Raw genomic sequence first — 15,661 nt, 5'->3', positions numbered from 1 at the left:
CTGTCTGCTTTGGTGCTATTTTTGATGGTGGCTGCAATGCAAAACTATGATTTATACCTCCAATATGCAAATTTTCGAACAAAAGATAAATGTATTGTATAACATGTTATAAGACTGTCATCTGATGAAGTTGTTTCTTGGTTAGTGACTAATTTTATCTCTATTTTGTTGGTTTTGTGAAAGCTACCTATGCGGTGGAAACATGGTGAAAATATGCGGTTGTGTGTTTGGCTATTGTGGTTAGCTAATAGAAATACATATTGTGTTTTCACTATAAAACATTTAAAAAATCGGAAATGATGGCTGGATTCACAAGATGTTTATCTTTCATTTGCTGTATTGGACTTGTGATTTCATGAAAATTATATTATATGATATCCCTGTCCCGTTAGGCTAGGATATGCTAGTCAGCTTTTCTGATGAGGAGGATCTCGGATCCGGGAGGGTGATGAAGTAGAGTTAAGTAAAAATACTTTAGTGTTCTACTTAAGTCGTTTTTTGGGTTATCTGTACTTCACTGTTTATATTTTTAACAACAAACTTTTTCTTCACTGCATTCCTAAAGAAATTAATGTACTCGTTACATTTTGAATGCTGAGCAGTTCAGGAAAATGGTCCAATTTACACACTTATCAAGAGAACTTCCATCCCTGGTCATCCCTACTGACTCTGATCTGGCAGACTCACTAAACACAAATACGTTGTTTGTAAATGATGTCTGAGTGTTAGAGTGTGCCCCTGGCTATCCACAAATAAATAAAATAAATAAAAATAGTGCAGTCATGTTTGCTTAATATAAGGAATTTGAAATGATTTATACTTTTACTTTTGATACTTAAAACTTGTTATGGCTGCAGGGCGGTGCCGGTACACTTATGACAACAGCCCGTCTAAGTGCATGGCGCGAAATTCAAAATATATTTTTTAGAAATATTTAACTTTCACACATTAACCTGTTTGGCGTGCAAGCCCGACGTCGGTACACTTATGACAACAGCCAGCTCAAAGTGCAGGGCGCGAAATTCAAAAGATATTTTTTAAAAATATTTAACTTTCACACATTAACAAGTCCAATACAGCATATGAAAGGTACACATCTTGTGAATCAAGCCAACATGTCCGATTTTTAAAATGTTTTACAGGGAAGACAAAATATGTAAATCTATTAGCTAACCACGTTAGCAAAAGACCCCACTTTTTTACTCCAACAGTTTTTTACTCCATCAGTAGCTATCACAAATTCGACCAAATAAAGATATAAATAGCCACTAACCAAGAAACAACTTCATCAGATGACAGTCTGATAACATATTTATTGTATAGCATATGTTTTGTTCGAAATATTTGCATATTTCAGGTATAAATCATAGTTTACATTTCAGCTACAATCAGAAATTGCACCGAAAGCAGCCATAATATTTACAGACACCAACGTCAAATACCTAATTACTCATCATAAAACATTTCTGAAAAATACATAGTGTACAGCAATTGAAAGACAGGCATCTTGTGATTCCAGACAATATTTCCGATTTATCAAGTGTTTTACAGCGAAAACACAATATAGCGTTATATTAGCGTAGCCACAATAGCCAAAAACACAAGCAATTTCCCAGTAGCAAAAGTAAGCGATCGTAACAAACAGGCAAAAGATATATAATTTTTGACTAACCTTGATTTTCTTCCTCAGATGACAGTCCTATAACATCAGGTTATACATACACTTATGTTTTGTTCAAAAATGTGCATATTTAGAGCTGAAATCAGTGGTTACCCATTATGCTAACGTAGCTACTATTTCCCACAACGTTCGGATATTTTACTGACACTTTTTCTGACACACATATTCTGACCAAATAGCTATTCATAAACATAACTAAAACATACATGTTGTATAGGAAATGATAGATCCATTAGTTATTAATGAAATCACAGTGTTAGAATTCTAAAAATAACTTCATTACGTTATGCAGCTTCGGTATAGCTTAGAGTAGCCAAAACGTTGGCTGCCCACGACTAGTACACAGTTCGACAGATATATGAAATAGCATCATAAATGTTCTTACTTTTGCTGATCTTTCATCAGAATGTTGGACAAGGTGTCCTTTGTCCAGAACAGTCGGTGTTTGGATTTAGAACCTTCATTTTCCCTCTCGATTTAGGAAGCGCACTTGCCAAGTGGCACAAAGTTCTCCAACGTCAACAAAGTCAGAGAACGGAACACGGCAAAACTCCCGAAAATTTTTCACTAATCTGATGAAACTATATTGAAAAAACATACTTTACGATGATATGGTCACATGTATCAAATAAAATCTATCCCGGAGATGTTAGTCGTTCATAACGACAGCTAAACAGAAGGCAAATCCATGTCCTCTTTCGCGCGCTCCAGAAACAGGATATGGACGGTCACGTCAAACAAAGAGCTTTTATTCCACCTCAGACCAAGATAAACACGAAATTCTTTCTCTCACCGCCTCTTGACAACCAGGGGAAGGTGTATGAAGTATACGTAGACTCTTACGTATCATGCCCATGTATAGGCAGGAAGTTGAACAGAGCATCGATTTCTGACATTCCACTTCCTGGTCAGGAAGTGTGCTGCAGAATGACTTCTGTTTCACTCAGAGAAATAATTAAAACGGTTTTAGAAACTAGAGAGTGTTTTCTATCCAATAGTAATAATAATATGCATATTGTACGAGCAAGAATTGAGTACGAGGCCGTTTGAAATGGGCACAATTTAACTGGCTACTCAATACTGCCCCTTGCAGCCATAAGAAGTTAACAAGTCCAATACAGCAAATGAAAGATACACATCTTGTGAATCCAGCCAACATGTCCGATTTGTAAAATGTTTTACAGCGAAAACACAACGTATGCTCGAATTTTAGCTCACCACCAAATACAAAAAACGACAGACATTTTTCACAGCACAGGTAGCATGCACAAAACCAACCAAACTAACCAAGAACCAACCAAATTAACCAAGAAACAACTTCATCAGATGACAGTCTTATAACATGTTATTCAATAAATCTATGTTTTGTTCGAAAAATGTGCATATTTCAGGTATAAATCATAGTTTACATTGCAGCTACAATCAGAAATTGCACCGAAGCAGCCAGAATAATTACAGAGACCAACGTGAAATACCTAAATACTCATCATAAAACATTTCTGAAAAATACATGGTGTACAGCAAATTAAAGACAAACATCTTGTGAATCCAGCCAATATTTCCGATTTCTTAAGTGTTTTACAGCGAAAACACAATATAGCATTATATTAGCTTACCACAATAGCCAGAAACACAAGCCATTTCCCAGCAGCAAAAGTTAGCGATCGTAACAAACCAGCAAAAGATATATAATTTTTGACTAACCTTGATAAGCTTCATCAGATGACAGTCCTATAACATCAGGTTATACATACACTTATGTTTTGTTCGAAAATGTGCATATTTAGAGCTGAAATCAGTGGTTATACATTGTGCTAACGTAGCATCTTTTTCCCAGAATCTCCGTATATGTTTCTGAAACTCAGCTATTCTGACCAAATAACTATTCATAAACGTTACTAAAAAATACATGTTGTATAGGAAATGATAGATACACTAGTTCTTAATGCAATCGCCGTGTTAGAATTCTAAAAATAACTTCATTACGACATCCAGCTTACGTTATAGCGACAGAGTCCCCAAAATCTGGGCGCAAACTATTAGTAGACATGTTCCGACAGATATATGAAATAACATCATAAAATGGGTCCTACTTTTGATGATCTTCCATCAGAATGTTGTACAAGGGGTCCTTTGTCGGGAACAATCGTTGTTTGGTTTTAGAATGGCATTTTCCCCTCTTGAATTAGCAAGCACACTTGCCAAGTGGCGCGAAGCTCTCCATCATCAACAAACTCAGAGAACGGAACACGCCAAAACTCCCGAAAAAATTTAAATAATCTGATTAAACTATATTGAAAAAACATACTTTACGATGATATTGTCACATTTATCAAATAAAATCAAAGCCGGAGATATTAGCCGTCTATAACGACAGCTTTTCAGAAGGCAATCCCAGGTTCCTCCTCGCGTCTTCCTGAAAACAGGAAATTGGTGTCACGTCATGCCAAGAGCTTTTATTCGACCTCAGATCAAGTTATACACTCCATTTCTTCTCTCACTGCCTGTTGACATCTAGTGGAAGGCGTATGAAGTGCATGTATACTAATAAATATCAAGCAAATTTATAGGCAGGCCCTAGAACAGAGCATCGATTTCAGATTTTCCACTTCCTGTCAGGAAGTTTGCTGCAAAATGAGTTCTGTTTTACTCACAGATATAATTCAAACGGTTTTAGAAACTAGAGAGTGTTTTCTATCAATAGTAATAATAATATGCATATTGTACGAGCAAGAATTGAGTACGAGGCCGTTTGAAATGGGCACCTTTTATCCAGGCTACTCAATACTGCCCCTGCAGCCATAAGAAGTTAAGTATATTTTAGCAATTACACTTACTTTTGATACTTAATATATTTTAGAAATTACATTTACTTTGATACTTAAGTAACAATTATTATTTATTATTTATTATTTTGCGTGTGTAAATCTTGGTGGGGCAAACTCCCCCAAATTTTACACAACACAAAGCAATACATGATTTGCACTATAACATTGGCAAACGGCGCCCACAAACTGCTAGGGCCTACATAAAGCTATCCCAACAGCAGAGTCCCAACACCTTAACACTGCTACACCTGGCTGTCAGCGGAGCCTTGTCTGGCAGCAAGTTCATCCAGCCTCATTTACTGCCTTTTTAAAATAATTAGCTGATATGGCTAACTTGCTTAAACAAATATGGTTTCTACTGACAATTGAGATGTACGATGTAAGGGAACGATGAGCGGATAAGCGGCAATCCGTAATTTCGATTAAGACAATCATGAGCGAGCTAAGATGGACGTAGTCAATTTAACTATTTGTTCAGCACTTTGAAATGTACAGCGACATAATTCAGAACATGGGCCGTTCTTACAGTGTTCTGCCTGTACACCAAGTCAGAACCGTAGGATAAATGAAGTGGGCATATAAGCAGACAATGAAAGCTCTTACAATATTCGATGATGACATTTCTCTAAAACTGGCTATAGGCTACATGTGCACCACCAAGTCAGAACAGTAGGCTAAGTTTTGAAATGGAAAGGTACCAAATTATTAGGATGAGGCACATAGGCTAATAACAGCTTACTACACAACATACACTTAGTATTACTTTCTTAACTACAGTCTACATATCTCCCTGGCATATTACATATTCATGTGCTCCTTCTCTGGTTCAGGCTGTTGAAGAGCTCAAAACTGCTTTTCGGTCACTGCAGGCCTCCCTATATGGTCTCAAACTGGTCTTGAATGCACAAAAAACTAAATTCATGACCTTTACCAGAGCTAGAACTCTGCCAGTGAACGTTAGCATTGTCACATCTGGTGGCTTATCCACTGAAAAAGTGTCATCGTACAAATACCTAGGTACTTGGTTGGATGACAAGTTGTCGTTTAAAGTTCATGTGGATATACTTGTGACAAAGATTAAATTGAAATTGGGGTTTTATTTTTGTAGTAATACTTGCTTCCCGCTTATGGCTAGAAAGAAGCTTGTTCAGGTGACTTTTCTCTCTGTAATTGATTATGGTGACTTGTTGTATATGCATGCAACCTCCTCCATCTTACAGAGACTGGACTCTGTTTATCATGCATCCTCCTCTGTCTTACAGAGACTGGACTCTGTTTATCATGCATCCACGCGCTTTATTACAAATGCCAAGTCACTCACCCACCATTGCACCTTCTACCAAATGGTAGGTTGGACCTCACTTTATATGCGCAGAAAGCTACATTTGTATGTGTTCATCTACAAAGCCCTTTTGGGTAAACTCCCTCTTTACCTCTGTAGTCTGGTCTCCTTCACCACCAGCAGTTACCATACCCGTGCTGCTGGTGGTTGCTACTTAAAGTCCCCAGGACATTCACAGTATTAGGCAAGACTGCCTTCTCTTCTTGTGCACCAGACGCATGGAATAATCTACAATCCATGCTTCATCTAGATATGTTAGTGCCACTGAATGAATTTAAAAAATGATGGGAGACTCTGTTTCAGAGGAGTGTAATGCTTTTTTTTTAGGCTGGATCATGTTGTTGTATTGTATTGCTGTATGTTTTAATTATGTAATGTATTGGTTGTTGCTGCCTTCTTGGCCAGGTCTCCCTTGAAAAAGGGACTCTGGGTCTCATTATGCTTTTCCTGGTTAAATAAAGGTTAAACTAAAATAATTTATGCAGCAGCATACAAGACATTTTTGGATTCACCTTGTTTTGCTGTGCTCACCTGAACAGAAAGGTGGCTTGGCGGTCCTTCTTGTGGGCAAATTTTGTCATGAAACTTTGTCGACAAAGTCTGTCATTCTCTGGATTTATGGTGCTTTCAAGACAACTGGGAACATGGAAAAAACAAGGTTGAATCATGACGTCAGTGATCTTCAGGTCGGAGCTCCAGAAAGAGGCTCGAGTTCCTGACTTAAAATTCCGAGTTGGATGACTGTTCAAAATGTATTTTTCCAGTCGGAGCTCGTTTTTTTCAGAGTTCCAATTTGTCTTGAACTCACTGAAGTCTGATTTTCCCAGTTCTGAGTTTCCAGTTGTTTTGAACGCGGCAGAAGTCATGCTGAATGGACAGCATAGACAATGTATTCAAACTTTTCTGGCCCACCTGCCCTGAATTATGAGTTGCCGCTGAACACAGGTAGTCTAGACTCTAACTAACCACCATATAACCAACTAAAATATCCACACAATCCACTAGCCAGCCAGCCATATATCAAGAGTTCGAAGATTATGAATATGGTCCTGCTTTAAATGACGGCAAGCTTATAAAGCCTTCATAAAGCCTTTATAAACACTACATACATTTACATTTTACATTTAAGTCATTTAGCAGACGCTCTTATCCAGAGCGACTTACAAATTGGTGCATTCACCTTATGATATCCAGTGGAATAACCACTTTACAATAGTGCGTCTAAATCTACATGTCTCACAAATGACCTATAACCATATGTCATGCTCTATAAAAGGTTCATAAATGTGGCATAACTGTGTGACATAACCACCAATGTCAAAAGTGACCTAAACCACTACAACAAATATGACACAAACTCGTGCTTTATAAAGGGTGGCATAAGCATTGCTTATTAAAGGCTTTATAAATCATATTACATTGTGGCTTCACAAAGCATGTAAATTGTATATATTATATTACTCTAAAACATTTCTAGGATGGTCCAACCTCTTTCCCTCTTGGGTGCATAGTCAATATTGGACATGACCTCATCTTCCCCCAAAATGCTCTGCTGCAGGATGACACACACTCTGAACTGCACAGCCAAAAAAATGTATTTAACAGAAAAACAACAAAAAAGTGATTTCTTGTGTTCACAATAATGCTTAAACTGGGAATGACTTTTGAGTTCTGGGATAAATCCAAGAAACGTAGATTTTTGACTGTTAGTTTTTAGCTGTTAGTGATATGTATTAATACATTTGTGTTCACATCATAAAGCGTGTGTGTGTGTTTGTGTGTGTGTGTGTGTGTGTGTGTGTGTGTGTGTCTGTGTGTGTGTGTGTGTGTGTGTGTGTGTGTGTGTGTGTGTGTGTGTGTGTGTATGTGTGTGTGTCAGAACCAAGATGATTTGGAGTAGTCCTACCTGAGACTACGGCATCAGGTATTCATCTTCTGTTCTCTGACTGGGCCCAGCACTGCGTGGTACGGCTTGTTATATTGTTTACATTTACATTTACATTTAAGTCATTTAGCAGACGCTCTTATCCAGAGCGACTTACAAATTGGTGCATTCACCTCATGATATCCAGTGGAACAGCCACTTTACAATAGTGCATCTAAATATTTTAAGGGGGGGGGGGGGGGGGGGTTAGAAGGATTACTTTATCCTATCCCAGGTATTCCTTAAAGAGGTGGGGTTTCAGGTGTCTCCGGAAGGTGGTGATTGACTCCGCTGTCCTGGCGTCGTGAGGGAGTTTGTTCCACCATTGGGGTGCCAGAGCAGCGAACAGTTTTGACTGGGCTGAGCGGGAACTGTACTTCCTCAGAGGTAGGGAGGCAAGCAGGCCAGAGGTGGATGAACGCAGTGCCCTTGTTTGGGTGTAGGGCCTGATCAGAGCCTGAAGGTACGGAGGTGCCGTTCCCCTCACAGCTCCGTAAGCAAGCACCATGGTCTTGTAGCGGATGCGAGCTTCAACTGGAAGCCAGTGGAGAGAGCGGAGGAGCGGGGTGACGTGAGAGAACTTGGAAAGGTTGAACACCAGACGGGCTGCGGCGTTCTGGATGAGTTGTAGGGGTTTAATGGCACAGGCAGGGAGCCCAGCCAACAGCGAGTTGCAGTAATCCAGACGGGAGATGACAAGTGCCTGGATTAGGACCTGCGCCGCTTCCTGTGTGAGGCACGGTCGTACTCTGCGGATGTTGTAGAGCATGAACCTACAGGAACGGGCCACCGCCTTGATGTTAGTTGAGAACGACAGGGTGTTGTCCAGGATCACGCCAAGGTTCTTAGCGCTCTGGGAGGAGGACACAATGGAGTTGTCAACCGTGATGGCGAGATCATGGAACGGGCAGTCCTTCCCCGGGAGGAAGAGCAGCTCCGTCTTGCCGAGGTTCAGCTTGAGGTGGTGATCCGTCATCCACACTGATATGTCTGCCAGACATGCAGAGATGCGATTCGCCACCTGGTTATCAGAAGGGGGAAAGGAGAAGATTAATTGTGTGTCGTCTGCATAGCAATGATAGGAGAGACCATGTGAGGTTATGACAGAGCCAAGTGACTTGGTGTATAGCGAGAATAGGAGAGGGCCTAGAACAGAGCCCTGGGGGACACCAGTGGTGAGAGCACGTGGTGAGGAGACAGATTCTCGCCACGCCACCTGGTAGGAGCGACCTGTCAGGTAGGACGCAATCCAAGCGTGGGCCGCGCCGGAGATGCCCAACTCGGAGAGGGTGGAGAGGAGGATCTGATGGTTCACAGTATCAAAGGCAGCCGATAGGTTTAGAAGGATGAGAGCAGAGGAGAGAGAGTTAGCTTTAGCAGTGCGGAGCGCCTCCGTGACACAGAGAAGAGCAGTCTCAGTTGAATGACTAGTCTTGAAACCTGACTGATTTGGATCAAGAAGGTCATTCTGAGAGAGATAGCAGGAGAGCTGGCCAAGGACGGCACGTTTAAGAGTTTTGGAGAGAAAAGAAAGAAGGGATACTGGTCTGTAGTTGTTGACATCGGAGGGATCGAGTGTAGGTTTTTTCAGAAGGGGTGCAACTCTCGCTCTCTTGAAGACGGAAGGGACGTAGCCAGTGGTCAAGGATGAGTTGATGAGCGAGGTGAGGTAAGGGAGAAGGTCTCCGGAAATGGTCTGGAGAAGAGAGGAGGGGATAGGGTTAAGCGGGCAGGTTGTTGGGCGGCCGGCCGTCACAAGACGCGAGATTTCATCTGGGGAGAGAGGGGAGAAAGAGGTCAAAGCACAGGGTAGGGCAGTGTGAGCAGAACCAGCGGTGTCGTTTGACTTAGCAAACGAGGATCGGATGTCGTCAACCTTCTTTTCAAAATGGTTGACGAAGTCATCCGCAGAGAGGGAGGAGGGGGGGGAGGGGGAGGAGGATTCAGGAGGGAGGAGAAGGTGGCAAAGAGCTTCCTAGGGTTAGAGGCAGATGCTTGGAATTTAGAGTGGTAGAAAGTGGCTTTAGCAGCAGAGACAGAAGAGGAAAATGTAGAGAGGAGGGAGTGAAAGGATGCCAGGTCCGCAGGGAGGCGAGTTCTCCTCCATTTCCGCTCGGCTGCCCGGAGCCCTGTTCTGTGAGCTCGCAATGAGTCGTCGAGCCACGGGGCAGGAGGGGAGGACCGAGCCGGCCTGGAGGATAGGGGACATAGAGAGTCAAAGGATGCAGAAAGGGAGGAGAGGAGGGTTGAGGAGGCAGAATCAGGAGATAGGTTGGAGAAGGTTTGAGCAGAGGGAAGAGATGATAGGATGGAAGAGGAGAGAGTAGCGGGGGAGAGAGAGCGAAGGTTTGGACGGCGCGATACCATCCGAGTAGGGGCAGAGTGGGAAGTGTTGGATGAGAGCGAGAGGGAAAAGGATACAAGGTAGTGGTCGGAGACTTGGAGGGGAGTTGCAATGAGATTAGTGGAAGAACAGCATCTAGTAAAGATGAGGTCAAGCGTATTGCCTGCCTTGTGAGTAGGGGGGGAAGGTGAGAGGGTGAGGTCAAAAGAGGAGAGGAGTGGAAAGAGGGAGGCAGAGAGGAATGAGTCAAAGGTAGACATGGGGAGGTTAAAGTCACCCAGAACTGTGAGAGGTGAGCCATCCTCAGGGAAGGAACTTATCAAGGCGTCAAGCTCATTGATGAACTCTCCAAGGGAACCTGGAGGGCGATAAATGATAAGGATGTTAAGCTTGAAAGGGCTGGTAACTGTGACAGCATGGAATTCAAAGGAGGCGATAGACAGATGGGTCAGGGGAGAAAGAGAGAATGTCCACTTGGGAGAGATGAGGATCCCAGTGCCACCACCCCGCTGACCAGAAGCTCTCGGGGTGTGCGAGAACACGTGGGCAGACGAGGAGAGAGCAGTAGGAGTAGCAGTGTTATCTGTGGTAATCCATGTTTCCATCAGTGCCAAGAAGTCGAGGGACTGGAGGGAAGCATAGGCTGAGATGAACTCTGCCTTGTTGGCCGCAGATCGGCAGTTCCAGAGGCTGCCGGAGACCTGGAACTCCACGTGGGTCGTGCGCGCTGGGACCACCAGGTTAGGGTGGCAGCGGCCACGCGGTGTGAAGCGTTTGTATGGTCTGTGCAGAGAGGAGAGAACAGGGATAGACAGACACATAGTTGACAGGCTACAGAAGAGGCTACGCTAATGCAAAGGAGATTGGAATGACAAGTGGACTACACGTCTCGAATGTTCAGAAAGTTAAGCTTACGTAGCAAAAATCTTATTGACTAAAATGATTAAAATTATGCAGTACTGCTGACTGGTGAAGTAGGCTAGCTAGCAGTGGCTGCGTTGTTGACTATGTTTGAAAGTGTTGCTGGCTAGGTAGCCTCGATAACTGGCTAGGTAACCTCGATAACTGGCTAGATAATTACTCTAAACTACACAATTATCTTAGATACAAGGACAGCAAAGACAACTATGTAGCTAGCTAACACTACACTAATCAAATCGTTCCGTTGTACTGTTTCGGTAGAAGTTGGCTAGCTGGCTAGCTAGCAGTGTTGACAACGTTAGGACGGCGAAAATAGCTGGCTAGCTGACTTTGTTTAAAAGTGGAGCTGGCTAGGTAACCTCGATAACTGGCTAGATAATTACTCTAAACTACACAATTATCTTAGATACAAAGACAGCGAAGACAACTATGTAGCTAGCTAACACTACACTAATCAAATCGTTCCGTTGTACTGTTTCGGTAGAAGTTGGCTAGCTGGCTAGCTAGCAGTGTTGACGGCGAAAATAGCTGGCTAGCTGACTTTGTTTGAAAGTGGAACTGGCTAGGTAACCTCGATAACTGGCTAGATGATTACTCTAAACTACACAATTATCTTAGATGCAAAGACAACTATGTAGCTAGCTAACACTACACTAATCAAATCGTTCCGTTGTAATGATTCGGTAGAAGTTGGCTAGCTGGCTAGCTAGCAGTGTTGACAACGTTAGAAGATTCGATAATTCGATAATAATCTAAACTACACAATTATCTTTGATACAAAGACGGCTATGTAGCTAGCTAAGAAAAAAGTGCTAAGATCAAACAAATCAAACCGTTGTACTGTAATGAAATGAAATTAAATGTAATACTACCTGTGGAGCGAAATGCGAAATGCGACCACTCGCTCCAACCCGGAAGTCAATTTGTTGTTGTGTGCGTGTTTGTGTACTGAGGATTATGTAACTTGGTTGGGGGCTTGTGTTGGGGGCTTTGTTGGGGGCTCTCATCAAGGTAGGTGTTGCCTTGTGTAACCTCGTCCCCAGGCTATTGCACAGACGGCAAATAATGTACAAGTCTGGGATATCAACTGTGTAACTAGTGACCATAGCATTCTATGGGAGTGACCTTACTGAGTATGGGAGTGACCTTACTGAGTATGGGAGTGACCTTACTGAGTATGGGAGTGACCTTACTGAGTATGGGAGTGACCTTATTGCTAGCAAAAACATTCCCCTTGGTCGTCACTAGTTAACAAATCCACAAAGTCATTATTATGGCTAAACACTGCCCATTTCCCCCCCAAAAATGATTATAATGTGCTTTTAAACCAAACCCTAACTAATGAAGGCCAAGCTTGATGTGTTGATCTACCAGACTTTCCGAGCATTTGGGCGGAAGTGTCTGGGAACGAGATTAGGTGTTGTCTAAACTTAACTTTAGAGCGTGTGTCATCCTTCAGCACAGCATGTCACCCTTTATATGTTTATATCAAATTCAACATAGTGGGTGTTGTCAAATTTGACATGTGTAATTATGTCAAACAGTTAAGACACATTTATGAACCCTTTATAAAGCATAACATATGCTTTTAGATGCTGTATAACACATGTATGCAGTGCTAATGAAGCTATTATAAAGGCTTTATGAAGCTTTTTTTAAGCTTAACGTCATTTAAAGCAGGACCATGAAGGTATATTTTCTGAAGTTATTATTTGAGAGCAGTGAAGATTAAATCACAATCAGTGACAATCAGTGAAATCAGATTTACATCAATCATCAACATGAATGATCAGCTGATAGTCTGTCCTCTTTTCCCGATGTCAATCATGTCTTTTGTAACCAGCGGTGTAGTGATATTTGTTTATGACATTATCATGTCTGAATCAAAGTTTGTACCGACAGATGGCACCTTTTGAATCTCTTTATAGAATACACATAAAATGCATCCTCAGATAACAACGTCTGACTATATCCACATTGTCTCAATAACATGTTATATTTTTAACACCCTCCGACACCAAGATAGGCATACCTCATTTCAAAATAGACTGTAAACATCAATGTCAATCTTTAATGATAATTCATCATGTTTTACTGGTGAAATGTTCAAACTTCATGCCAATCATCTCAGTCATTATCATGGAATATGCATTTAGATATTATTGAATTTCTGTTTCGTGAGTAAATTAACCAGTAGCTATATGTATCAATCCTTTCCAGATAATAGAGGCAATGTGACTGCAGAGAAAGACCTGCTACAGACCAGTTACAACACCCTGACTGAAGAGAGAGACCAGCTACAGACCAGTTACAACATTCTGACTAAAAAGGGAGACCAGCTACAGACCAGTTACAACACCATGACCAAAGAGAGAGACCAGCTACAGACCAGTTACAACAACCTGAATAAAGAGAGAGACCAGCTACAGACCAGTTACAACAACCTGACTGAAGAGAGAGACCAGTTACAGACCAGTTACAACAATCTGACTAAAAAGGGAGTCCAGCTACAGACCAGGTACAACACCCTGACTAAAGTGAGAGACCATCTACAGACCAGTCACAACAACCTGACTAAAGAGAGAGACCAGCTACAGACCAGTTACAACAACCTGACTAAAGAGAGAGACCAGCTACAGACCAGTTACAACAACTTGACTGAAGAGAGAAACCAGCTACAGACCAGTTACAACCTGATTAAAGAGAGAGACCAGCTACTGACAGAGAGATTTTCTTAGCGGGACTCTTACCAATCTCAGTGAGTAAAGCTATAGGAATAAATGTTAATGTCATCAATCACACACCTGATCATAAGTTTGTATTCTTTCATTACGTGTACAGTGTGATACGTTGAAGGAAATTAATGTGTTCATCTTGCAGAACAACCCTGTCCTAACACCTGGCAGTACTTTCACTAAAGCTGTTGCTTACTCGTTACTGAGACTTAAACCTGGGAGGAGAGCAGACAAACTAGTACATTATATTTGGAATGTTTTAAAGAATGTCATACCAAAGATCGATTTGCTATTTGGTTTTGAATTTTAAGACCCCTTGAAGTATAAAAAAAATATATACACAAATTATTTCATTCAAATTATGTTTTGGCTTTACTGCTATTAGGCAATACATGGAATAACAGATTCACTACATGGAACAACATATACTTCCTTTAGACTTGGGGACTTTGTTCAGAAGTGTCTGTTCTATAACTGAGAGATATAAGAAAGAGCAGGATACATTCGTATTAGTATTTTTGTTGTACATGCATTAAACCCTTTATTTTTGGCACTAAACTGTCTAAGCCCTGTCTAAGCCAGTGGGAGGAGCTATAGGAGGACTGGCTCATTGCAATGGCTGAAATGGAATTAAAGGAACAGAGTCAAACATGTGGTTTCCAATGTTTGATGTCTTTGATACTGATCCATTTATTCCATTGCAGCCATTACCATGAGCCCAACCTTCTATAGCTCCTCCCACCAGCCTCCACTGGTTATGTTGTACTAAAAGACAGGGTGGACATATTGACTTTTTGTCACAATACATGTGAAGGCTTTATTCTTCTTTCTATTCTCTTCAATCTGAAACTATGGAGATATTGTCAGAACTTCTGCTTTTGGTGAAAATCCCCTCTAAACCAAGTTGACCGCCAGAGTTTCATTCTGAATAACTCTTCACAGACATTATAATAGAAAAAAGTCCCCTATATGGGCATTGGTGGCCGGCCACACTGCTTGGTGACGTTTCCTCTAGGTACAGATCTAGGATCAGCTTTCCCTCCCCCAAGCTTAAGCTTAACCATTTGTGGTGGGAATGCAAAACTGACCCAAGACAAAAAAAATTGTATCACTACAGTAAGTCACATAGACACAGGACAGTGCAGGGAGAAGACACAGATACAGACAAACATTAGAGTTGAGGTAAAAAGTAGAAGTTAATGTAATTGAGCACACGTTTGTTAAGATGTCAGAGGGAGTCTATGAAGATGATGAACCTGATGCAATGAAGAACACGACATTGATGGCTAATTATATGGCAACGTAAGAGTCTTCAATCCCAGTCCAACAGATGGTGTTGTTGCTCAACATTCAGGTAAGATCACACACACACACACACACTGTGTGAGCTCCGACCCAATTTTGCTAATTTGTGATTCATTTGGTGTTTATTTTATCTTTATTTTCACTAAATGTATCATTTCTTATGATAGACAAGAACTTTTGAACATCAGATCAGGAATTAGTGAGCTCAATTCTGGCATCGACTTCGACTCATCTGCCGTGGGCTCTTAATGTAATTCCGACCCAATTTTCAGGGTCTCCAAGAAGAAACGCTGGCGATATAGAGGCAAGAGAGGGGGAGTCCTGGCGAGATTAAGGAGAAGGGAAAACCAGGCAACTCTTCCCTCCATTCTATTGGCTAATGTACAGCCACTTGATAAGAAGATGGATGACCTCTGATCGAGGATTTGCTACCAACGGGACTCATGTAACTGCAATATTCTCTGTGTTTCTGAAACATGGCTTTTAGAGAAGATACCCCTCATAGCTATCCAACTCAATGGATTCTCCATTCACCGAGTGGACAGGACACTGGATTCAGGGAAATCGAGAGCCTCTAAATC

Source organism: Salvelinus namaycush, chromosome 42 (assembly GCF_016432855.1).
Source record: "Salvelinus namaycush isolate Seneca chromosome 42, SaNama_1.0, whole genome shotgun sequence".
Lineage (NCBI taxonomy): Eukaryota > Metazoa > Chordata > Actinopteri > Salmoniformes > Salmonidae > Salvelinus > Salvelinus namaycush.
The sequence above is the reverse complement of the archived record's forward strand: the minus strand, read 5'-3'. Positions refer to the sequence as shown.